This window comes from Anabrus simplex, chromosome 1, assembly GCF_040414725.1.
Source record: "Anabrus simplex isolate iqAnaSimp1 chromosome 1, ASM4041472v1, whole genome shotgun sequence".
In the NCBI taxonomy this organism is placed as follows: domain Eukaryota; kingdom Metazoa; phylum Arthropoda; class Insecta; order Orthoptera; family Tettigoniidae; genus Anabrus; species Anabrus simplex.
Window position 1 is genome coordinate 1,491,539,492 of NC_090265.1, and position 13,544 is coordinate 1,491,553,035.

At 41.1% G+C, this 13,544-nt stretch overlaps 1 protein-coding gene across 1 annotated transcript in view; it reads right to left on the reverse strand.

The window, feature by feature from the left end:
* Positions 1 to 13,544, reverse strand: part of Cdk7 (Cyclin-dependent kinase 7) — a 149,955-nt gene that overhangs the window by 17,990 nt on the left and 118,421 nt on the right. The gene's annotated exons all lie outside the window — the stretch shown is intronic.

Genomic DNA, 13,544 nt, shown 5'->3' on the forward strand with positions numbered 1-13,544 from the left:
CATGGGTTCTATGGGGTATGGGAGCCGGCGCCGCACACGGGTGCCACTGTTCATCCAACGTCATCGGGCACAACGGCGCGCATTTGTCGCCAGTCACCAGGGATGGACACTTGAACAATGGCGTAACATGATATGGTCGGACAAATCATGATTTCAACTGCACCATGCCGATGGGAGGCACCGTGTATGGCACAGACCACATGAAGCGATAGATCCCGCCTGCCTCGAAGGTGTGGTCCAGGTCGCTGGTGTCTCTGTTATGGTCTGGGGTGCATTTTCCTGGCATGGAATGGGTCCCCTAGTTGTTCTGGAAGAGACTTTGAATGGTACGCGGTATGTTGAGCTGCTCAGAAACCATCTCCACCCATTTTTAGCCTTCCAGCGCCCAGACGGTTCTGCGGTGTTTCAAGATGATAACGCGCCGCCACATCGCTCCCACGTCGCCCGAGAATGGTTCCAGGAACATGCAGCGGAGGTCCAACGACTGCCATGGCCACCCAGGAGCCCTGATATGAACCCTATCAAGCATATCTGGGATGTCCTGGAACGCAGGCTATGTGCCATGGATCCTGCACCCACAAACAGACCAGCATTGGCGGCCGCTCTGCAAACGATTTGGTGTCAGCTGCATCCAGAGGACTACCAGGGACTTGTCGACTCACTTCCATGGCGTCTCACTGCAGTAGGCCAGAGGAGGCCCCAGACGCTGTTAGGTGACTATCCCATGACATTTGCTAAGTCAGTGGATACAGAATTGTGATTATATGAGGAGGTAAGCTACATACAACAAACATGGGAAGAGAAAGAAAATCACCACATTTACCACAGACACATGAATCAATTACATGTTTGTTCAAGCAACATATTGGTGCTCTAATATAGTAATACTATGCAAAATCCCCACAAAATTACCTGAAATCTGTCCAATTTAAAAAACCTGATCAGAACATTCCATGTCGCTTGGATTTGAAGATAGATATTCTGATCATCCATTGTAAGAAGGGAGTACTTACATATTTTCATTCCAATGAATAAGTAAAAATTAACACAAAAAGAAGACTTAAGTATTCAGTTTATGAAAAAAAATTGAGGGTTTTTTTTCTCTGTAATTTTAATGTCAGGCTAACTGTCATCGGCATTTTGGCAGTAATGGAACTGAAATGGTAGCAGCCTTGGCATATAGCTTGTATAATAATGGTAAACCAAGCAAACCCATTCTTCAAATTGATGACGTTAGGATTTGAACCCACCATCTCTGGAATGCAAGCTTATAGGTAAATGACCCATAACATATAGTCAACTTAACTCCTGTATTTGAAGGGGTATGGTATATATCAATCATGTTTCTGCTGTGTGGCAAACAAACGCTATTTAACTGATACTCATACTATTTTTGCCCCTGGATGTTGACACAAGTGTAATAGACTGATATAACTTGAAAACAATATTCCTTAACCCATGGGTAAATAATGCAAGTATCGAGTTCAAATAATAATAATAATAATAATAATAATAATAATAATAATAATAATAATAATAATAATAATAATAATAATAATAATAATAATAATAATCATCATCATTATCATTTACGTCATATATACAGATGATATGTTCGTATTATTTGTGAGGTTATGCCATAAAGCATGTGCTGTATATAAATTTATGAACCTGTAATTAATAATATATCATTTATTATTACCTATACATATGGTGTGTAATCCACTACAGTATTGTGCAACACATTGTAATATCCAGAATAACACTAGGTAAGACAAGAACTATAGAGAACCTTCTTTCCAACTGTAACTGTGCATTAAGCACTCTAGAATTTACTAGAAGATATGCTGTGACATATCCTTCTAGAAGCCTGGTCAGGCGACATACAGGGTTTTTCTAAATGATTGTCGGGATTTCGTGAATTTTTTTGAAAATGTGGAAAATGTACCATTTTTATTGTTGCAGTAACGGTTAGACAAACTCTCAAAGTTTTGTTTTGCATCAACTGTAGTACATAAGTTACCACCAGATGGCAGTAATAGCAGTGTTTAACAAAATGACTGTTAGTAAGGAGAAAGCTTTTTGTACTCTTGAATTTCATCAACACCGATCCGTTACCAGAGTCCAGCGCCATTTTCGGACAAAATACGGAAGGAACCTCCTTCCGACAAACTTTATTCGCAGATGGTACGCACAATTTGTGGATACAGGTTGTTTGTGCAAAGGGAAAAGCAGTGGGCATCCCGCTGTGTCAGAAGCGGATGTGGATTGTAGGCGATATGGCTTTACCTTTAGGCGCCTTCGTAACACACGCCATACTGTGGTTACGAAGTTCCCTGCAACATCTTGTAGTTGATTTCTTAGGACTACAGAGATAAATGCCCCTAATCCGATTCACATCACATCTAGAAATTTCACTCCCAGTTTGAAACACATCTGGAGCTGCGTCATGGATGTTCAAAGAAGTGGGTGCATCAAATATACAAACATTTCTTTTTCTCCACTTTGGACCCAGAAATGTTATGCAAGGGCATTAATTATGCGAGAAAATACAGTATTTGGAAATGAAATGAATGTTTTACAATATGGAACATAATGTAGCTGTGGATAAGAGCCTCATTAAGTTCTGCAGTCGTCTGAGTTATGTTCAGTTCAGCCCTTCCAAACGAGCTAAGTTTGGAATCAAAATGTACAAACTTTGTGAGAGTGGCACAGGCTACTGCTATGCATTTAGAATTTATACAGGGAATGACAAGGCCCTGAGCCCTGAACTTCCAGTTAGTGAAACTGTAGAATTGGACTTAATACATCCCATTATGAACGGAGGTCATATGGTGTACTTGGATAACTAGTACTAATCACCACAACTGTTTCATAAGCTACTGGAAGTAGGTTTGCATGTTAATGGCACTGTTAGGATAAACAGAAAGAACATGCTACCAGATTTCAAGACATTTTAACTACAAACCAGGGAGGCAGTGGCTAGGAGTAGTAGGAACATACTGGCAGTGAAGTAGAAAGACCGTAGAAATGTATGTGTGTTGTCTACAATGCATACCGACATTTCTATGTAACAGACCAGGAAGAGGAAGAAATTTAGGGATGGTGGTGAGCAGGTGATTGAGAAGCCTCTTCCAATCATAGACTACAACAATGGAATGTCTGGAGTGGACAGGCAATATCAAGTACTTGTTAGCTTTCCTGTAATGTGCCGTACAGTAAAGGGTTACTGGAAACTGTTCTTCTATATACTGGACATCATCTTATTCAATTCGTATGTTGTGTACCAGAATATTGTTATGAACAAGATGCACTACACTGATTTCAGAGCAGATGTAGCTGAAGGAATTATCAGCAGTGTCAGCCTTCCACAGCAGAGAATTTTAGCCAGACCTTCACTGGCTGATAACCACATTAGGTTGCTATGCAAGAACTGGGCTCATTTCTCTACTCCTGTTCCTGAAGCTGAAGTTAGGTGGTTGTGCCAAAAATGCCAGATTCCACTATATTTTGAAGAGTGTTTTCAGGCTTACTGCACTCTTTTGGACTACTGAGGAGAATGTTAGGAGCGATGTAGAATTTATTAATGCATAATAATACGTTGTATTAATGTATCGTCGTCGTTGGCTTTAACTTGTTTCCGAGCATAATCTTCTTCCGTGTCACTCCACTCTGAACTCAAGGCTGTCTGTAAATGTGTTTACGGTGACTAAACAGTCCAATTTTAGTGTGGAACAAACGACCACACAGATCACAGAGAACTGTTGGAGGGCGTGGTTGAGCTGCCCTGATTTTTCGTGCTCGTCGCTTGGCCTCTTCATAACTGCAATGTTTCCCTTCAAGATTGTTCATCTTCAGCAAGCGATTCCCAGGTTTGTGGATTCAGATGTCAGCTTCGTAGTATGCTTAAACTGGTCCTTATAGCGCCTCTTAGGACCTCCACGAGGTCTGCTGCCAGAGAGAGTTCACCAAACAGAATCTGACATGGAAGTCTCGTGTCTACCATCCACCTAAGCTGATGACCATTATTCATGTATAATTATCCCCTTAATGCTCTCATAAATACAAAATTTCTCTTCACGTGAAGTGTCACTGTATTTTCTTAGAAATAATCCCAGTCTCAATTCAGTTTCAAGCAGGGCTCAATTGATTAAAACACTTATGGAGAGAATGAGGTTGAAAATGTTTTTAGCACATAATATGTCATGTTCAAGTTCATAATAAAATCTACGTCTACGAGTGAGATGTGTTTGTTCAAACACGTTCCTTTCTTAAAAAATGCTGGGACTGTTAATGTTGTCGTTTATATAAACTTTTTATAACTTAAACCTGACATTAGTGGACTTAATTTTTTATATATTTTTTAAAAAAATATACATACGAGGACCAACGAAACTCCTTGAGAAACCAAAGTTGAATTTAGGTCTTGAATAAATGTGTTGGTAAGGCATTGTAACAGAATCTGTAAATGGAGAGGAAAGAAAATTAAAAGAGAAAACCTTGTGGATGCACGATGGGTATCCAAAAACATTCGAACTGGCCGGTCCCGCTGTGTTTACTTTCCTTGTGCCGTCAGATGACCAAGTGTGTGTATCACGAGTTTGACCTGTGAGAGGGGAAAGTAGGGGTGATGTCACAGGGATTAAAACCGACGGGATGTTTATCTGGACCCTTTTTAAAAACATTTCTTCGTAAATCCAGAATAGAAACCTCTTCCAATAACATATTTATGTTTTCAGTAATCTCGTTTATATTCAGATAAGGATTTTGATCAATCTCAATATAAATGATTTCCACGATGTTAATTTGACTTTTTTTAGGGTGCGTAGGATGATCAAGTTTCTTTCTATTGTACTAAAACTATGATTACGCTCGGTCATATGTAAGTTCATGGCTGAATATCTATTGTACTTCTCCACATTGATGTGTTCTTGATATCTTACTGAAAAATTCCTTCTCGTTTGCTCGATATAAGAAGGATTACAATCTACGCATTTGAGCCTACATATCCCTGCATTTAACAATCTGTTATTGCTTGCAACACTATGTTGATTGAATACTAGTTGTTGGTTATTATTTGTGAGAAAAGCTATGTTAAAACTGAGTCTTTTGAAAATGTTTGTAATTTGGTACATATTTCCGTTGTTATAGATAAAGGTGGAAAAGATTTTTCTTGTTATTTTGTTGTCTTTTAAGCTGTGTTTGAGGTTTATTTTTATTTTATTTATTAATCTATCAATGTAGGTTTTTTTGTACCCATTACTTATTGCTATTCTGTAGATGAGGTTAATTTCTTTCTAAAAGTTCTTCTTAGATAGGGGGATATTACAGGCTCTATTTAGGATGCTTAGCAAAGAACTTCTTTTATGTGCTTCGGGGCAGTGTGAATCTTTGATGCAAATGTAATGGACTAGTATAACTAGGAAACAATTCTATAACCCAGGGTAAATATTGAAAATTCTTCTTCTTATTATTATTATTACTATTGTGTATGTTTAGTCTTCAGCCCAAAGGCTGGTTGGATCCTCAACAGCTCCGCCATCAGCTGTCATAGATGGCCTAGGCATCACTGAAGAGGCATACTAGGGAAATAAGGAGGTAGTTTCCCGTTGCTTTCCTCACCGAGCCAGAAGTTGCTATGATTATTATTATGACTTGTGAGGTGTGGCTATGAAGTTGTTTACATCTATTAGTATTAGTATTACCGGGCAAGTTGGTCGTGTGGTCAGGGGCGCACGGCTGTGAGTTTTCATCCAGGAGATAGTGGGTTCGAACTCCACTGTCGGCAGCCCTGAAAATGGTTTCCCGTGGCTTCCCATTTTCACACCAGGCAAATGCTGAGGCTGAACCTAAATTACGGCCATGGCCGCTTCCTTCTCACTCCTAGACCTTTCCCATCCCTTAGTTGCCATAAGGCCTATCTGTGTCGGTGCGATGTAAAATACATAGCAAACAAAAAAAGTATTAGAATTATTATTATTATTATTATTATTATTATTATTATTATTTACATAGTTATGTATGGACTTTATTTGGTATAACTCGTGATCATATTATTTGTGAGGTTATGTAATGAAACATCTGCTGTATGTACATTAATATGAGTTTATTTAATGGAAGAACACGTAATTAACAGCATATAATTTATTATTACCTGTAAATATGATGTGAACAAACCCAGCGTAGTGTTGTGCAACACATGGTAATAGTCCAGAACAACGCATCTTGCTGCTGGAATTGTGTAGAAAATGCGTTTCACTGTAAATAGGCTATTGGAGATTCTTGAAATTACGAGAAAACATGTTTTGTCATATTCTTCTAGAAGCCTGGCCAGGCAATGTATATATAGAGGCAGTCTTGGGAGTTGAGGTGCTTAACGAGACTTGCAGTGGAAGTCGTTAGTCAAGTATGTGAACTTGCCAGATTACTACCACCTATAAAGTCTCACAATCTCGGAAGGGTAGTGGGAGCAGCAGACGGGGTAACCTATTCCAATCAAGAACAGACTACCCTAACCGCTAAATGCATGGACCTGCCTATTGTAATTAATGTTGCAATGATTCACAACCTAATACCTGACATCATATTAGGTCATGACTTTCTGGTAGAATACAAGATGATCCTAGACTATACAGCTCATGAATTCTTTTTGAGAAAAGACAGACGTCTGAGGGTCGCTGGGAACGATGGAAATCTCCGGACTCTAAAGGATGCGGAAGTCGACGTAGACCTGGGAGATATCAGGTTAGCGCATCTTCAACCAAGTGAAGAACAGGAGCTGAGACACGCCTTAAAGGACTTTCCACAAGTCATCACCAATAAAGTAGGCCGGGCTACCACTGTAACGCACACAACTGAATGCAGCTCTTCCTAACCCATCAAGCAACGCCCATAACCAATCAACCCGGATAAGTGCAACTTTGTCATTCAGAAGATACAAGAGATTGGAGGGCAAGGTCTCATCGAACCCTCTACATCCTGTTGGGCTTCGTCTATCGTCCTACCGAAAAAGAAGAATGGGGAGTATCGACTGTGTGTGGACTTCCGCAAGTTGAACGAGAAGACCGTTAGTGACACCTACCCCATGCCTGACCTGAAAGACTCACTGAAACAAGTAAGTGGATCGAGGATTTTCAGCACAATAGATCTCCACTCCAGATACTGGCAAGCAGAGGTCGAGGAAAGTTCTAGGCCCATGACCGCCTTCAAGACACCGACAGGGTTGTACCAGTTTACAGTAATGCTTCTTAGACTGAAGAATACTCCTGCAACCTTCATGCGACTGATAGAGAAGGTATTGTCAGGATATGTTGGAGATATCTCCCAAGTGTATCTTGACAAGATCTTAATCCACAGCAAGAATTTGCAAGAACACACTGTACACCTGAAAAAATTGCTCGAATGACTGAAAAATCATGGACTGACCTGCCAATTGAAAAAGTGCCACTTCGCCCTGTTCCGCACAGAATATCTTGGCCATGTCCTAACATCTGAAGGTTTAGAAAGACAACCGGAGAAGAATCGAGCTATTGAGGAAGCTGAAAGCCCGCGGACCAAGCGACAAGTACGTCAGTTCTTTGGCTTGTGTGGATTGTATAGCAGCTTCATGCCATGTCCATGGCCCACACCACGGTAAGGCTTCCTTCTCGGCAGTGCAGTAGAGAAGGCAATACCACTCACTGATCTACTCCATAACAACTGCCCGTTCCAAAAGACCAGCAAGGAAGAGAAAGCATTCCAAGACATTAAGGCTGCGATATGCAATACTCCTGGTCTAGCCCATCCCGACCTTCATCGGAAGATGTGCCTGCAGACGGACGCCAGCGAATCCGGATCAGTATTATTCGAGGAGAGGAGTGACGGTGAAAGGGACATCATTGAGTATGCCAGCAGGAAGCTATCTTCCACCGAACAACGCTACTGCCCCTGCCGAGAAGGAAGTCTTACTGTGGTGTGGGCCATGGACAAATTCAGAGGCTATTTGGAGGGAAGGAAGTTCCAGCTGTATACCGGTAACGCAGCTCTCAAATGGTTGAACTCTGTCTCTGGCTCAAAATCTAATTTGACGCAATGGGCTCTTTTAATCGCAGAATTTGATTTCGATGTATGTCACGTCCCAGGACCAAAAAACATAGGAACAGACAGTTTATCTAGGCACCTGGCGATGGAACCTGAAGTTAGGAGCACCATTATTGAGAGGGAGTTCCCACAAAATTACCAAAGTGAACCCAATGAACCTGTCCTTATGATCATCAAGCAGGAACTTGATCCCAGAGTAATCAAGCAATGGCAAGAACAACACAAGCCTTGTACGACCATGGCGCAGAGGATTACGAGACAGCACACCGATAGTCGACTCGTCCCGAGGGAATTCAAGATGTGCAACAAGAACTTCTGCGTTCACGGAGGACTCTTAACGTACAGATCGCACCTCTCCGACGCGCCTGCAGTAGTGGTGTCATCCTCGACAAGTTCCATGACAGCACAGAAGCTGGACAACCAGGAGGTGAAGAGACATACCAAACTATTCAACGAAAATTCTTCTGTGTCAACATGCGGAAAGAGATTCTTGACTATGTGAAAGGATGTTACATCTGCCCCTGTACCAAGGCAAGCAACAGGAAGGCAGATTCCAGTCAGCAAGGAAGACAGTCGCAACGCTGTTGGGAGGTCATAGCCCTGGACTTGATGGGTCCTTACCCTAGAATACCAAGGGGTAAAACAGGACTGCTAGTAATCACCGACCTCTTCACAAGATGGACTGAGGCCTTTCAGATATCAGAAGCCATGAGGGGTCGCATCATCAGTCTTCTACAGTATGAGGTATTCAGCCGCTATGGTTATCCATGGTGCATTCTATCAGACAACAGGAGTTAGTTCACGTCAAGGAAGTAGCAGCAAATGACTGAATGGCGTGTGGAGCACTGGACCACGCCTATCTACAACCCAAGGGCCAATCCAACGGAACAACGGAACCAGGACCTAAAAAGGATGCTACGGGTCAACCTAATAGACAAGGAACATTGACTGTGGGACCATCAGACACCACAGTCACTCTTTGCCCTACGACGACGCATCAACTGTGTCAGTGGATATTCCCCAGCGGAGCTGTTCCTTGGTCGACAACTATACGACATTACACGTTATAATTCTCATGTTAGGTCCGTATTGAAATGTACGTAAATACAAAGTATGTTACAAGTGTTATTTTTTTAATATCCACCTATTCGATACAAAGAAATCTTTTTTAAGAATTAAATATTATTATAAAATGTTAAGGGACATGTTTCGCCCATATTAAGGGCATCATCAGCCTCAAACTCAAACTTGTATGGTGAAAAATCAGGATCCTGATTAATCTTACAAGTCGTAAAAAGAGGATATCAATGTAGGTGTTTAGGTGTTTATACAAACACCTGGTCAAGATGATGCAGCGGTTTCCCTAACAGAGTGGCAGCATAAGCAGCAGCAGGACATCAAGGAAAATCAAGCTTTGGTCGAGAAGAGATGCCTTACACAGGCCAAGGCTCAAGATGTTGAGGAGACCCAAATCTTCATACCAGGCCAACAAGTACTGCGACGTAACTACCCAGATTGGAGGGTTTCACGCAGGTCTCGCACCTAAGTGGGGTGATCCCGTCGAGGTGCATAAGCAGCTGGGCCATGGGTACTACTTACTAAAGACCAACCCTCCTGTCAAGGTCCACGCATCAGAGTTGCAGCAAGTCACCCAACCGCTGCGTATACAGAGTAAGCCTGGTACTGCCACGGGTTCACCTGGAGGAGAGGCTACTAATGACACCGCACAATCTGGTCATGAGGAGGAGAACGCATCAACTACCACCGAAGAAGAGGCTGGCAGCGAGTCCACACCGACCCCCAACACGACACGATCCGGTCAAGAGGAGGAGAGCACATCCACCGACGTTGAGGAAGAGAGAAGATATAATCTACAACCAAGGCAAAGTCAACAAGTGTAATGGACTAGTATAACATGGAAACAATTCTCTAACCCATGGGTAAATAATGGAAATACCGAGCTCTATTATTATTATTATTATTATTATTATTATTATTATTATTATTATTACAGTATTATGACTTGTGAGGTGTGGCTATGAAGTTGTTTACATCTATTAGTATTATTTACGTAGTTATGTACGGACTTTATTTGGTGTAAATCGTGATTGTATTATTTGTGAGGTCATGTCATGAAACATCTGCTCTATGTATATTAATGTGAGTTTATATAATGGAAGAACACATAATTAATAACATATAATTTAATATTACCTGTAAATATGATGTGTATAAATCCAGCGTAATGTTGTGTAACATATGGTAATAGTCCAGAACAACACATCTTGCCACTGGAATTGTGCAGAAAATGCCTTTCATTGTAAATAGGCTATTGGAGACTGGCAATTATGAGAAAACATATTGTGTCATATTCTTCTAGAAGCCTGGCCAGGCAATGTATATAAAGGGGGCAGTCTCTAGAGTTGAGTTGCGTCGAGTTGTTTAACGAGTCATTAATAAAGTATGTGAACTTTGAGAGAAAGATAGTGAAAGTCGTTAGTAAAGTATGTGAACTTTGAGAGATAGAGTGAAAGTCGTTAGTAAGGTATGTGAACTTTGAGAGAGAAAAGGGTGTATTCCACCCGAAGGAAGGTCCGAACCTCCGCAGAAGTGTACCTGAGCCGGAGTTTACGTACGGTAGGGTGGCCAGTTCCTTTCTGCTCCTCCATTCCCTTACCCCCCCCCCCCCCCCGCCAACAGCGCGTGGCAACTCATCCAAATCCTGACCACACCCAATGTTGCTTAACTTTGGAGATTTCACGGGATCCGGTGTTTCAACACGGCTACGGCAGTTGGCTTTGAGAGAGAGAGAGATATTAACAAATTTAGCAGATCATAAACAGAACACATTAGACAAAAAGTTAAACGCACTTAGAAATTCACAAATTCAATGTAAACAAGATGAAGTCCCCAACAGAAATACCCCCATTAAACCAAATGAAGACAACATACACATTATGAAACTGAACATCGACAAGCATAATATAAAAAAAATTTCAACCTCATTCTCACCGTAAGTGTTTTAACTGTGTGTGTGTGTGTGTGTGTCACTTTCTGCATTTACTTTTTTTCTATCTGAAGATGTTCCATATTTTAGGAATGAAACATGTACTAATCTTTTAGTTAAGAAGTTAGACTTTAAGCTAGATTACGTTTGTATTTTCATGAACTAGCTATAATAACATTAAGTACTGGAAGGTGGGATTCTTCTTTCAACCTTAGTTGAGTTAATGCCAATATGGAATCAAAACAATGATATTTATAAGTTGTACAATGGAAGTTATCACGCAAGGTCAAAATGCAGATGAATTTGCATCGCCCATAATCTTCCTACAAATCATGCAAATTTTAGCAGCTACACATACTTTAAGTAATTTAGTATATGACAAATCATGTTGATCACCAATTATTCAATGTATCCACCACTTTCTCTGTCTTCTGTTCCAACATCATCAGACAATCAATAATGAAATTTATCATTTTTGAGGTTATGCTTCCTTCATGACTTTTCAAAACACCTAATTTCTTCGAAAATGCACGAGTCTACAAGACCCTACAACAAAGGCAACTGATGCATTCTGAAATCCATGTCATTTGATGATGATGATTATGTTTGTTGTTTCAAGGGGCCTAATAGCTAGGTCATTGGCTCATAATGATACAAGGTGCAATTAAATGAAAATTAAAACTTCAAAATGCATCCACTGACTAGAATTTAAAACAAATGGTGATCAAAAAATGATTGTGAAACAAAAACAATCAGTGGATCCAATTCACAACGTCTTAATTACTGGGATGATACATGTCATCTAAAGAGGTCCAAAATCCAGGTCACCGGCCCCTCATAGTGGTACTAACCACTGGTAAAGCAGAACAATGGTGTTCTTCTAATAGTGGTATTAATCACAAGTACTGTAACGTAGACTCATTGTGTTTCCTTCAGGCTGGTACTAATCCCAGGCAATGCAGACCCATAGTACGTCACACAAAATGGCACCACTCGCAAGACACAAATCCATGGTGTTTTGCACATAAGGGCACTACTCACAAGCAACGCAGACCTGTGGTGCTCCTCTCACATAGTGGTACTGATCACTGATGCAGGTAATCCCAGGGTGCTCCTCACTTGGTAGAACTAATCACAAACCACGTATACTCATGGTGGAGCTCACATAGTGGTACTAATCATAGGCAATGTAGACCCACGGTGTATCAGACAATGTAGACCAACAGGCAACAGAAACCCATGGTGTTCCTCATATAATGGAACTACTCTCGGGCAATGCAGACCAATGGTTATCATCACATAGCGGTACTAATCACGGGCGCCAGCCACACCCGTGGTGTTTCTCACATAGGAGTACTAATCACAAGCAATGTAGGTCTATGGTGTTCCTCATATATTGGTATTACTCCTAGACTCATTCTGAACACAGAGGAACCAACATATTTGAGATTTGAGCGCAGCACTCAGCACTTACTCTCACTAGATACATGTCTATGCAACCGAGTGCCCCCCCCCCCCGGTGGAATACACACGATGATACTTTTCACAAACAACACTCAGATCTGTAGTGTTCCTTGCATAATGGTATTACTCAATGGCGACCCATGGTTTTCCGCACGTAATGGTATTAATCACAAGTAGTCCCATGGTTATAGTGTAGTCATGCCTTGGTTGTCCTTTTTGGTCGCCTCTCACGACAAGCAGGGGATACCGTGGATGTAATCTTTGTCTGTGTCCCCGACCCACAGGGGATCCCTATATCATTTAATGCACAGATAACTATGTTATTTAACGTATGGTTTAGGCGGGGAGAATATAATAAAATGTGAAGTTCATTTCCATAAAAACTTATGGTTAACAACACTTGTTTCAACGACTAGTCATCAGTTTGTATGACGCGAATGAGAGGGGGAAGTAGCAAGAATATATAACGAGACCACTCTGGCTCTATAAACATATACCGTTCACAGGTCTTATGGCGATGATGGGACAGGAAAGGGCTAGGAGTGAGAAGCAGCTGCGGCCTCAATTAAGGTACAGCCCCAGCATTTGCCTAGTATGAAAATGGGAAACCAACGAAAACCATCTTCAGGCCTGCCAACAGTGGGGTTCGAACCCACTATCTCCCACTGGCCGCACTTAAGTGACTGCAGCTGTCAAGCTCAGTGATCATTGTTTTAAGAGAAAGTACAACTATGCAACCATCCTCTATATAAAACTAGTCAGAAAGAAAAAAAGGAAGAGATCCGACACTTTGAAAAATTATCATCTGAAGAAAGACAAGGGCTACGAAGGGTGTGAAAATGAAAGACTCCCTGGGCCTCGAATGCACTAATACTATTGGGGTCGGAAAAGAGCAAGAGTTGACCAAGGGAGGTCGGATATTATTATTATTATTATTATTATTATTATTATTATTATTAACAAATACATCGCAAATGGGAAATATCCTGGTGGC